The sequence below is a fragment of the Apium graveolens genome, chromosome 8 (assembly GCF_009905375.1).
Source record: "Apium graveolens cultivar Ventura chromosome 8, ASM990537v1, whole genome shotgun sequence".
NCBI lineage: Eukaryota > Viridiplantae > Streptophyta > Magnoliopsida > Apiales > Apiaceae > Apium > Apium graveolens.
Genome location: NC_133654.1, coordinates 84,900,377 through 84,912,506, shown reverse-complemented (window position 1 = coordinate 84,912,506; position 12,130 = coordinate 84,900,377). Strand labels below are relative to the sequence as shown.

General features: G+C 37.6%; 2 non-coding genes across 2 annotated transcripts; one reads left to right on the top strand and one right to left on the bottom strand.

Annotated features, from left to right (window-relative positions):
- Positions 1-1,159: 1,159 nt before the first annotated feature.
- LOC141682281 (small nucleolar RNA R71) lies at positions 1,160-1,266 on the bottom strand. Its single transcript, XR_012559682.1, has one exon. It is a non-coding gene; the product is annotated as a small nucleolar RNA R71 (small nucleolar RNA).
- A 9,533-nt stretch (positions 1,267-10,799) lies between these two features.
- Positions 10,800-10,906, top strand: LOC141682134 (small nucleolar RNA R71). The gene has a single exon (XR_012559536.1). It is a non-coding gene; the product is annotated as a small nucleolar RNA R71 (small nucleolar RNA).
- Positions 10,907-12,130: the final 1,224 nt, after the last annotated feature.

The following is a 12,130-nucleotide window of genomic DNA, read 5'->3' as shown; positions in this document are numbered from 1 at the left end:
TAAACCATTATGTTGTCAAATTCTATAGACATATAAGGTCTCAATATATTTGGTGTCTATTCAGCTTTTATCTCTTTTATGGATGTCTGGTAGTATATTATTCGTGCAACGAAAGTTGGCGTTTAGCAGTTTCGTGTTGTCTGATTAGTGTCATCACCATTACATGCTAAGGTTAAGATTAATAAAGCTATTGAATGAAGTATTTAATGAAGTTGGAATCCCATATTTGTGTCATATATTATTCAACTCTCTTTAATCTCTTAGTTAATGTTCTCTAGTATAATTCTCAATAGTTAATCGTAGTATAATCAAAATCCAAATTGTTATTCATCTTAGCATTGAATAATAGCCATATCATTGTTGCATACGTGCATAAATCACATAGTTAATTTAACCAGTCTCTGTGGGAACGAACTAGAAATAATTCTATATTACTTGCGATAGCGTATACTTGTGTGAAATATTAGTGCGTGTTTAGAGACTAACAAGTTTTTTGGCGCCGCTGCTGGGGACTCGGTGTTAACTTTTGGTTTATGTGTTTGTCATCAGTGATCGTTAAAGTTCATTGACTCGGACATTGTTACTTACCTACTCTTTTCCTTGTCATGTTTCAGGTACTCTAGCGAGTGTGTATACATACGCGTTCGCGGGCTCGTAAGAGAACTCTGTATCAAACCGAGAGGAAGCTGTAGTGATTCGAAGGGAAGTTTTTCAGGACGAAGAGAAAGTAGTAGAAGAAGAGAAAGTCGAGAAACCATCTATAGTAGTGATGGGAGATCAAGTAGAAATTCCTAAGGCTCTGATAGACTATTCTCAGCCTAAGATCAATGATATTCAGTCGAGCATCATCAGACCAGCCATCTCGGCTAACACTTTTGAGATCAAGTCGAGCACGATTCAGATAATACAGAACTCAGTTCAGTTTGGAGGTTCTCCTACAGAAGACCCCAACAGGCATATCAGGGATTTTATCGGGATCTGCGACACCTTCAAGTTCAATGGGGTGATTGAAGATGCTATCAAGCTGCGACTCTTCCCATTCTCGTTGAGGGATAAAGAAAAGTGCTGGTTACATTCTCTATCACCAGGGTCTATCACCAAATGGGAAGATCTTGCTCAAAAGTTTCTCACTAAATTCTTTCATAAAGCGAAGACTTCTGCAATCAGGAATGCTCTTACTCAGTTTGCACAGCAAACTGGAGAATCTCCGTGTGAGGCTTGGGATCGATATAAGGAGATGCTAAGGAAGTACCCACACCATGGCATGCCTGATTGGATGATTATAAACTGTTTCTACAATGGTTTGGGCGCTCAGTCTAGACTTATGCTCGATGCAACATCCGGTGGAGCCTTATGGGCCAAAAAATATATTGAAGCTTATGAGTTTATTGAGCTCATGGCAGCTAATGAATACCAGAATCCTACGCAAATAATGTTTCAAGGCAAGGTTGCAGGAATTCTGGAAGTGGATACATCTACTGCTATAGGTGCTCAACTTCAAGCTTTGACGATGAAAGTGGACTCTTTGGCTAATTATGGAGTTAATCAAATCACTAGTGTTTGTGAGCTTTGTGCGGGGGCACATGAAACTGAGCAGTGTTCTATTTCTAGAAACTCAGCTTAATTTATGAGTAACTTTCAGAGATCACAGCAACAAGCTCCAGCCACTTATCATCCTAATAACCGCAATCATCCTAACTTCAGCTGGAGCAACAATCAGAATACGGTGCAATAATCTTATCATCCATACACAATAAAGCAGTATAACCCTTCTGGTTTTCAACAACCGCAATTTGCCCCTAGACAACAACTTCAACTTCAGCAGTTACCGCAACCTAATGAAAAATCTGAATCGGAGGAGTTGAGGCTCATGTGCAAGAGCCAAGCTGTTTCCATCAAGACCTTGGAGAATTAGATTGGGCAGATTGTTATAACATTACTGAATCATCAACCTGGCATGCTTCCAAGCGATACTGAAGTTCCAGGCAAGAAGGAAGCTAAGGAGCATGTTTAGGCAATTATATTGAGGTCTGGTAAGGTTGCAAATCCTGAAAAAGCTAATACTCCAGAATCTGAAGTTGAGGCTGAAGAAGAAGAAGTGCAAAAGGAAGTAGAAGTGGAACCAAGGAAGACTACTATTGAGCACACTCCTCTTGGGGGTAATATAAGGGAGAAACATATATATCCTCCACCTCCTTTTCCTAAGAGGTTGCAGAAGAAAAAGCTGGATAAGCAGTTTGAGAAGTTTCTGGAGGTGTTCAAGAAACTTGACATCAACATACCTTTCGCTGAAGCTCTTGAACAAATGCCTAGTTACACGAAGTTCTTGAAAGGTATTCTCTCTAGGAAAGTGAAGCTTGATGACTTGGAGACCATTGCTCTCACGGAGGAATGTAGTGCAGTGCTGCAACAGAAATTGCCTCTGAAGCTTAAAGATCCTGGAAGCTTCACTATTCCTTGCACAATTGGAAAGGTGTCTTTTGACAAGTGTTTATGTGACTTGGGAGCTAACATCAATCCGATGCCCTTGTCAATCTTCAAGAAGTTGGACTTGCCTGATCCAAAGCCCACTTATATGACTATATATTTGGCCGACCATTTTATTACATATCTGCGAGATATTATGGAGGATGTCTTGGTCATGGTGGATAAACTCATCTTCCCTGCTGATTTTGTAATTCTTGATTTTGAGGAGGATAAGAAGATTCCCATAATATTGGGAAGACCTTTCTTGGCTACTGGCCGAACCTTGATAGATGTGCAAAAAGGTGAGCTCACCATGCGAGTGATGGATCAAGATGTAACTTTTAATGTGTTCAATGCTATTAAATTCCCTACGGAAAATGAGGAGTGTTTTAAGGTGGAGATGGTCGATTCTGTGGTCAATTCTGAACTTGATCGATTGCTAAGGTCCGATGCCTTAGAAAAAGCCTTGTTGGGGAATTCCGATAGTGAAGATGATGAAGGTGAAGAGCACTTGCAATATTCGAATGCTTCTCCCTGGAAGCGAAAGATGGGTATGCCTTTTGAGTCTCTTGGATTGGAAGAGCTGAACAAAGCTCCTAAGCGCCTCAAGCCATCTATTGAGGAAGCTCCTACTTTTGAGCTTAAGCCTTTACCTGAACATTTAAGGTATGCATTTTTAGGAGATGCATCTACTTTGCCTATTATTATTGCATCTGACCTTTCAGGTAGTGATGAGAAAAAACTCTTGAGAATTTTGAGAGAATTCAAATCGGCAATTGGACGGATGATAACGAATATCAAGGGAATCATTCCCTTCACATTGCATGCACGAAATTCTGGTAAAGGAAGTGTTAGGAAAGGAATAACAAACAAAAGGGGGGTGAATGTGTTTTAGATGTTTTTAGACCTTTCTTGAATGTTTATGGTTGAACAAAGTAAATTAAATCTTGTAGTAAAATGTGTTCATGCAGAAATTAAGCTTGCAGAAAATAAAGAACACAAATCTTCAAAACTCACTTAATTTTATATTAGCTTTTCTAAACTGTCACTTGTCATTTCTATTTATAGAAAAGTAACTCTTCCATTTCTGGCTTAGCATATCTTTAGCATCCTGTGACTATCTTGATCTTCCTCTGTCAGTTAATCTTCACATTGATCTTACACATTCATCAAGCTTCTTTTTGTAGACTTCTCAATCCAGCTGGTTGGATTGTTTGTTGATTGTTTATCTTGAATATTGAACTGGTCTGTGATTTTGTACTTTAAAAATTTCACTCGAGATCTCCAATTAGGCATATAGAGATCTTGGCATCTCGATAAGTATAATGACTTATCGAGATCTCTAATGCTCTAGTAAATTTGACTTATAGAGGTCTCTGAGTTGTCTAATGAAACTTTGGCTTATCGAGATCTCTCAGCATCATGTCTTCACTTTGACTTGTCGACAACTTAGAGTTCTGTGGTGAATTTTGACTTATCGATATCTCTGAGTTCTCTAGTGAACTTTGACTTATCGATAACTTAAAGTTCTCTAATGAATGTAGACTTGTCGATAACTCTGAGTTCTCTAGTAAGAAATGACTAGTCGATATCTCCAACCTTCATGTCTTCTTGACTTGTCGATATCTCTCTGAGTTCTCTAGTAGCTTTCCTGACTTCTCGATAAGTCATTTGGAGTTCTCGAATGACTTCTCTATAACACTAAATCTGTGACTTATAGAGATCTTGACTTAGAGTATTTTTAACCAAACAGATTTATTCAACTCTAAGCTTCTTCAAAATTCTTCTGAGGCATGATCACCTTGATATTCTTCCAGATAGAATCCTTAGGCTTGATACTGTTTCAGAAAAAAGACTCCAGTCTGCTCCTTTGCATTTTTACAGACTTTAAAATATTACAAGTACAAACTAAGATAACAATATAACTTACTTAGGGTTGTCAATATGACTTAGTCTTGTTGAGATACAGGCATGTCTTGCACAACAATCTCCCCCAATTTGTGAGAAGATTGCTTAACACACATTCATGCCTGTTAACAAGACTAACCCCAAGCTTAACAGATTATGAAATGTAATAGTTCATTATTCTCCTTAGATTAGATGTCCATTTAGCTTTGCTTCACACTTTGATCAGGAACACTAATGATGTTGTCATCTTCAGTAATCTTTGACATCATCACTTATATATTACAATCTCCCCCAACTTGTTCATTATGAAATTATGCACAAGTTCAGATTGATGATGTCAAAACTCTAACTAAATGCCGAAGGCAATCTCCCCATTTTGTCTTCTTCTGTGAGTTTAACAAACTTTACTTCTATACATGTCTTCAATATTATCTGCATTAACATTGCATGGAGATTTACTCGATTTTCCCTTGTAAAGTTTGTACCACCAGTGCATTTAGATTTACTCTTCTCCCCCCTATCAAGAAGAGAGTATTATTGTCTGGCAACATCCAACAGCTGTTTTTGCATTTAGATATATTCTCCCCCCTTTTTGACATTATCTCTAGGTGGAAAGATTCATCTAGATGCACGTTGTTCAAGATTTTGTCATTGTCCAGTTAGAACAATATCTATAGCTTCAAGCTTAAGTGATTTCTGTAATGATGAATTCAACAGGTAGAATAAGAGATTTACTTGGACCTACAAAAAAAGTCTTTCAGTAACAAAAGTCCTAAACTCTCTGTTCTTTTAATAAGTAGTCTCACTACTTCTCACTGCACTAGTCTCATGACTTTTAAGAGTCAGAGTTTTCCCATAAGGATTACTAAATCCAGACACTCATCTACCTCTCCTTTTGCCAAGAAAGATCCTGCCTCTCTTATTTTCTGTTTTTCTCTCATCCTCACATGAAAGGATCAAATGTTGTTTGACCTACAGATATAAGAGGTGGCTGAGAAGGGTTATCTGTGATCATATGATTAGGGGTGATCGATATAGGTCTAATCATACTCATTTCATGAGAAGAATGAGTATGAATTTTATACCTTGTAGGATTCTGAAGAATCTGTTAATATATTTAACATTAATATGCAGCTGCATCTTTCATCAGTTTCAACTATTCTCATAGTGTTCTCAGTGATTCTTCCTTCATCACCATTTTGAGGTAATGGTTCTTGTGTGGCTGGAGATTCAAGAGTTGCTATATTACTTTGACATCCAGGTTCTTGTGTACTCTACTCCACTGTCAGAATTCTGAGCTTCTGTTAACACTATTTGTTGTGCAGTTCTGTCATGTTTATTAAATAATTTCTTCCTTGTCTACTATACTATATAAAGTATAGGTTCTTGTGGAACATGGATCAGGAAATTATGGTGCTGCTATGCCCTATTAAGACATAGGTTCTTATGTGCATGATCTAGGAAGTGAAAATCTTTTGATAGTCTCATCTATATGTCCAAGAGTAATCTCCTTTACTCTCTTTTAGTTTTGTTGTTTGTTAGGGATAAAACATGCGCTAAAATTCACGCAAGTATACGCGTTCGCAAGCAGTATAAGATATAAATCAGATTCGTTCCCACAGAGACTGGTTGAGGTTATGTTCAATTTATGCACCTATGCAACAATGTATGATTATCGCTCAATGATAAGACAAATAACAAATTGGGTTTTGATTAAACTAAGAGATTATAATAAATATCATTATTTAAGAGAATTGAGGTTGAATTAATATATATGACAAACAAGGAATCCTAACTTCATTAAATAATTCATTCAATAGCCTTTTTGTTCTTAACCTTAGCATGTAATGGTGAGGCACTAATCAGATAACACGAAACTAGTAAACGCCAACTTTCGTTGTATGTATACCCTACTACCAAGCATCCACAAAAGAGATAGAAGTTGAATAGACACCAATTATGCTTAGTCCTTATATGTCTATAAGAATTGAAACCATACCGGTTTAACGCGCAAGTTATCTATCGTGATTATATAGGGCAAGTAAGATGGTTAAAATTACCTACGAATCATGCATAACAATAACACATGAACCTATGCTAGCATGGCAAGTTCTAAATCTCTATATTCACTTTCGCTTCAATAGAGATTAACACACTATCTTATATGTTAGCTACACACATAAGACGAATAAGCACAACCAATACTAGGATAGCAATCAATCACCACACACCAAGATATTGAAACAATTTAACTATAGAAATCCTTAAGTAAATCCGTTAGAACCCCACGATAACGATTAGTTAATAATTGAACTCACCATCACCATGGGTTCCAATGAAAGCATGATAATATATAATATAAGATAGTAGGGTTCAAAGACAAATCGAAAACAAACATTCAAGTATCGCCTAAATCAAAGAAAACAAAAGTTTTTTTCTCCGTAGTCATCTCGTGCTCTCTAGGTCTTCTTATTGCTCTCCCAGGCCTCCTTGTTAAAAACATCTTTTTATTGGTATATATAGGCTCCAGGATAACCAGGCTCTCAAAATCTTCAATTTCGACTAAAATCAGGATTCTGGGGTAGAAACCGGGCGCGGGCGCGCTGTTTTCGGGCGCGGCCGCGCTGGAATAGTGTTTTCAGCGGCGCGGGCGCGCTGGTTCTGGCGCGGCCGCGCTGACATTCTGGAAAAATTCTGACAATTCTTCTTTTGGCCGTATCTTGAGTTTTGCTCGTCAGAATTAGGCGATTCAATTGTCCACGCGAAGCTAACGAGATTCTCTACAACTTGAGAATGGCATAGGCTTCCAATTCTGATATATTTTTAGCAGATTCCTTAAAAAGCTCCTTTCTTTCTTTTACTGATGCTTGAAATGCACAAACACAAAAATACATCAAAAATACCAACAACTTGGGTCCAAAACACCAACTTAAGCCTGAAATGAAGCATTCCAAGTAGATATAAAATCCACTTATCACACCCCCAAACTTGAATCGATGCTTGTGCTCAAGCATAAACAGACTTAAAACTACAAAACAAACCTAATGCATGAATGCAACTACATGAATGCAACTAAATGATAATGCAATCGATACCCTAGGAATAACCGTAACCAAATAAATAAGCCAATGTCTCTAAGAATGCAATGACTCAAAGCAGAGTTCGAACAAATCTCACAAACCAACTCACAAACCAGAAACGTGCGTGTGTGGATTACTTAACATATATACTCTCGAAACTACATCAATAATCATAACTTATCTATCATCAAAACAATCACAAGTTTATAAACAGAATAGATGTTAAACACATAATGACTCATGACACCTCCTTCCTACTAGAGTTATACAATGATTCATGCTATTATTGAACACATAACAAAGATGCTTATCTGACCGTGCAATGAATGAGGTCCTAAAAAACTTATACAATAATACCCATGTAGCGAGCGTTAGGTTAGCGGATACCAGACTATAAAAAGCCTTAGGTCACTAGGAACAAAGTCCCCTAAGAACTTGATAACTCGAGTATTAAAGAGCTCACTCTTGATCAATTATGTATAAACACATAATTTTTTTTCTTTTCTTTCCTTTTTCTCTTTTTTTCAACAATTTCAGAATGAGTGTGTTTCGCTACATCTCATTCAACCCTAGACTACTCATAAAAATATGAGCCGGCTACTAGCCATTTGACGCCTAGCCTTACAACAACTAGCATTGAAATCCAAGCATTTCTCTAGTTTAAAAATTTAGTGTTCTTTTGTCATTACGAGAATAGCAAAAATTCTAAATATAAACCAGTGATTAAATCTCAACTAATAAACAAGTATGATCATGATCTAGTTCGAAAGCAAACCTATAAGACTTTGTAATTTTTTTTTGGCATGCAAATCAATTCATTAAGACTTAAACATCCCTATATTCGTCATCACCACACTCAAATCAACATCAACTTATCAAATAACATAGTTCATCTTAAGGGATCATGCTAAATATGCATACAAATGCAACTATATGAAATCACATAAAAAAATAAACAAATATGTCCTATGAACAATCACGCAACACTACGAATGAAATATAACTATATGCAACATGAATCTATATGAACTATATGGACACACACAAACTAATCCTTACATTATCACCCCTAAACTTTAAATTTTCACTGTCCTCATTGAAGGTAATAATAAGGATTTCAGGCATACCTAGTCATCGGAAAAATCACCCTCCTCGGGTGGAGGATCAGGTGGCCAATCAACCTCGACACAAGTGGTTCGAAAAATAGTGCCCAAAGCCTGTGTCAAATCTGCAGCAAAATAATGGTGAATGTCATGTATGGCCTCCATATGCCTAGTCTCTCGCCTGTACTGCTCATCACCAATACCAGTCCTATCAACTACCTGCTGCACATGAGAAGAACTCTCTGTAGGCACGGGAAGATCCGTCCAGCCACTCTCTACATCATCAAAAATATATCCCAACCCCTTATCATGGGGTACATCTAAGAATGAATAACTCAAATGATCTGGCAGTCGGTTGAGCTCAAGTGTGGGAGCTTCTTCAATAGATAGTTCAAGATGCTCCTGAGAAATTTTTATCTCTGCTAACCCAAGAGAATCGAATGGCATATCCAACTTTCTCTTCCACGGAGGTGCATTCAAAACCTATATTTGCTCTGCTCCTTCTTCATCTTCAATAATTAATTCCCCTATTAAGGATCTCTCTAAGGTATCTGACTTTAGAAATTGCTCAGGCTCTGAATTCATGATATAGTCGACCCACTTTACTTTAAAGCACTCCTCTTTAGATGTGGGTAACTTTATTACCTTGAACACATTAAAAGTGACCTTGTTATTATGAACCTTCATCGTAAGCTCTCCTTTTTGCACATCGATCATAGTTCATCCTGTAGCCAAGAATGGTCTTCCCAAGATGAAGGGAATCTTCTTATCTTCCTTGAAATAAAGAATTATAAAGTCAGCAGGGAAGATAAGTTTGTCCACCTTGACCAACACATCCTCCACAATACCTCATGGATATGTAATAGAATGATCGACCAACTGCAAGGATATATTTGTTGGCTTCGGATCAGATAGACCAAGCTTCTTGAAGATAGACAAGGGCATCGGATTGATGCTAGCTCCCAAATCACATAAACACTTGTCGAAAGACAAGTTTCCAATAGTGCAAGGAATAGTGAAGCTTCCTGGATCCTTAAGCTTCGGAGGCAACTTCTGTAGTAGCACAACATTGCATTCCTCCATAAGAGCAACGGTCTCTAAGTCATTGAGCTTTAGTTTTTGAGAGAGAAAACCTTTCATAAACCTTACATAGATAGGCATCTGTTCAAGAGCTTCAGCGAAAGGTATGTTGATGTGAAGTATCTTGAAAACTTCCAAAAACTTAATAAATTGCTTATCCAACTTCTGCTTTTACAACCTTTTAGGAAAAGGAGTTGGAGGATACAACTATTTTTCCCCTGTATTACCCTCAGGAGGAGTGTTAACAACAGCTTTCTTCCTTGTTTCCACCTCAGCATCCTTCAGCACCACTGCATTTTCTAAATCTTGAGATTTTCCAGGCTTTTTGTCTTGCTGAATTTGGGGGCTTGTGACCTTTCCAGACCTCAATTTGATTGCGTTCACCTGTTCTTCTGCTTCCCTCTTACCTGGAACTTCTATATCACTAGAAAGCATTTCTGGTAGTCGATTCAATAAAGCGTTGGCAATTTGTCCTATTTGGTCCTCTAGAGTCTTGATAGAAATAGCCTGGCTATGACATATAAGAGCTTGGTTATTCCACATAAGCCTCAACTCCTCCAATTCAGATTTTTCATTCGAATATTGACCTGCACCTCCATGAGTTTGTTGCTGAAGTTGTAGATGTTGTCTTGGTGCAAATTGTTGCTGAAAACCAGGAAGATTGAATTGCTCGTTTTCAAACTGCTGGAACGGCTGTTGCATCGTATTCTGATTGTTGCTCCATCTGAAGTTAGGATGATTCCAGTTGTCAGGATGATAAGTGTATAGAACTGGTTGCTGCGATCTCTGAAAGTTGCTCACAAACTGAGTTAATTCACTAGATATAGCGCATTGCTCAGTCGCATGCGAACCTGCACATAACTCACAAACACTGGTTATCTGATTAACACCATAGTTAGCCAGTGAATCGATCTTCATAGACAACGCCTTTAGTTGAACAGTGATAGCCGTAGCTGTATCCACTTCAAGAACTCCTTCTACCTTGCCCTGTGGCAATGTCTGGGTTAGATACTAATATTCATTAGCAGCCATCATTTTAATTAGATCATAAGCTTCCTCATAGCTCTTTGCCCATAATGTTCCACCTGATACTGCATCGAGTATGGGTCTAGACTATGCTCCCAAACCATTATTAAAACAATTGATGATCATCCAATCAGGCATTCCATGATGAGGACACTTCCTAAGCATCTCCTTGTAGCGCTCCCAAGCTTCACATAGAGATTCTCCCGATTGCTGCGCAAATTGAGTAAGAGCATTTCTGATTGCAGCTGTCTTCGCTATAGGGAAGAATTTAGTAAGAAACATCTGAGCATGATCCTCCCAAGTAGTAATCGAACCAGCTGGTAGAGAGTGTAACCAGCTCTTAGCCTTGTGCCTCAAAGAAAATGGGAATAGTCTCAGCTTCACAACATCTTCAAAAACACCGTTGAACTTGAAGGTGTCGCAGATCTTAATGAAATCCCTAATGTGCAAATTGGGATCTTCCGTTGGAGAACCTCCAAACTGGATTGAATTCTACACCCATTGAATTATGCCACGCTTGTTCTCAAAGGTATTAGCTGTGATAGTTGGCCTGACAATGCTAGATTGAATGTCATTGATCTTGGGTTGAGAAAAATCCATCAAGGCCTTCATTCGTGAAGCTGGATCTCCCATTATAATGAGTACCTGAAATAAAACAAGTAAACCGTGAAAGTAAAAGAGTCCGAGTCAGTGAACTTTAACGACCACTGATGACAAGCACATAAACTAAAAATTAACACCGAGTCCCCGACAGCGGCGCCAAAAACTTGTTAGGACGAAAAGATGCACTAAAATTCACGCAAGTATACGCGTTCGCAAGTAGTATAAGATATAAATCAGATTCGTTCCCACATAGACTAGTTTAATTTAAGTTCAATGTATGCACTTATGCAACAATGTATGGTTATCGCAATGCTAAGACAAATAACAAATTGGGTTTTGATTAAACTAAGAGATTATAATAAATAGCATTAACTAAGAGAATTGAGGTTGAATTAATATATATGACAAATATAAGATCCTAACTCCATTAAATACTTCATTAAATAGCCTTTTTATTCTTAACCTTAGCATGTAATGGTGATGACACTAATCAGATAACAAGAAACTAGTAAACACCAACTTTCGTTGTACGAATACCCTACTACCAAGCATCCACAAAAGAGATAGAAGTTGAATAGACACCAATTATGCTTAGTCCCTATGCCTATAAGAATTGAAAACATAATGGTTTAACGCGCAAGTTATCTATCGTGATTACATAGGGCAAGTAAGATGGTTAAAATTACCTACGAATCATGCATAATAATAACACATGAACCTATGCTATCATGGCAAGTTCTAAATCTATATATTCACTTTTTCTTCAACAGAGATTAACACGCTATCTTATATGTTAGCTACGCACATAAGACGAATAAGCACAACCAATACTAGGATATCAATCAATCACCACACACCAAGATA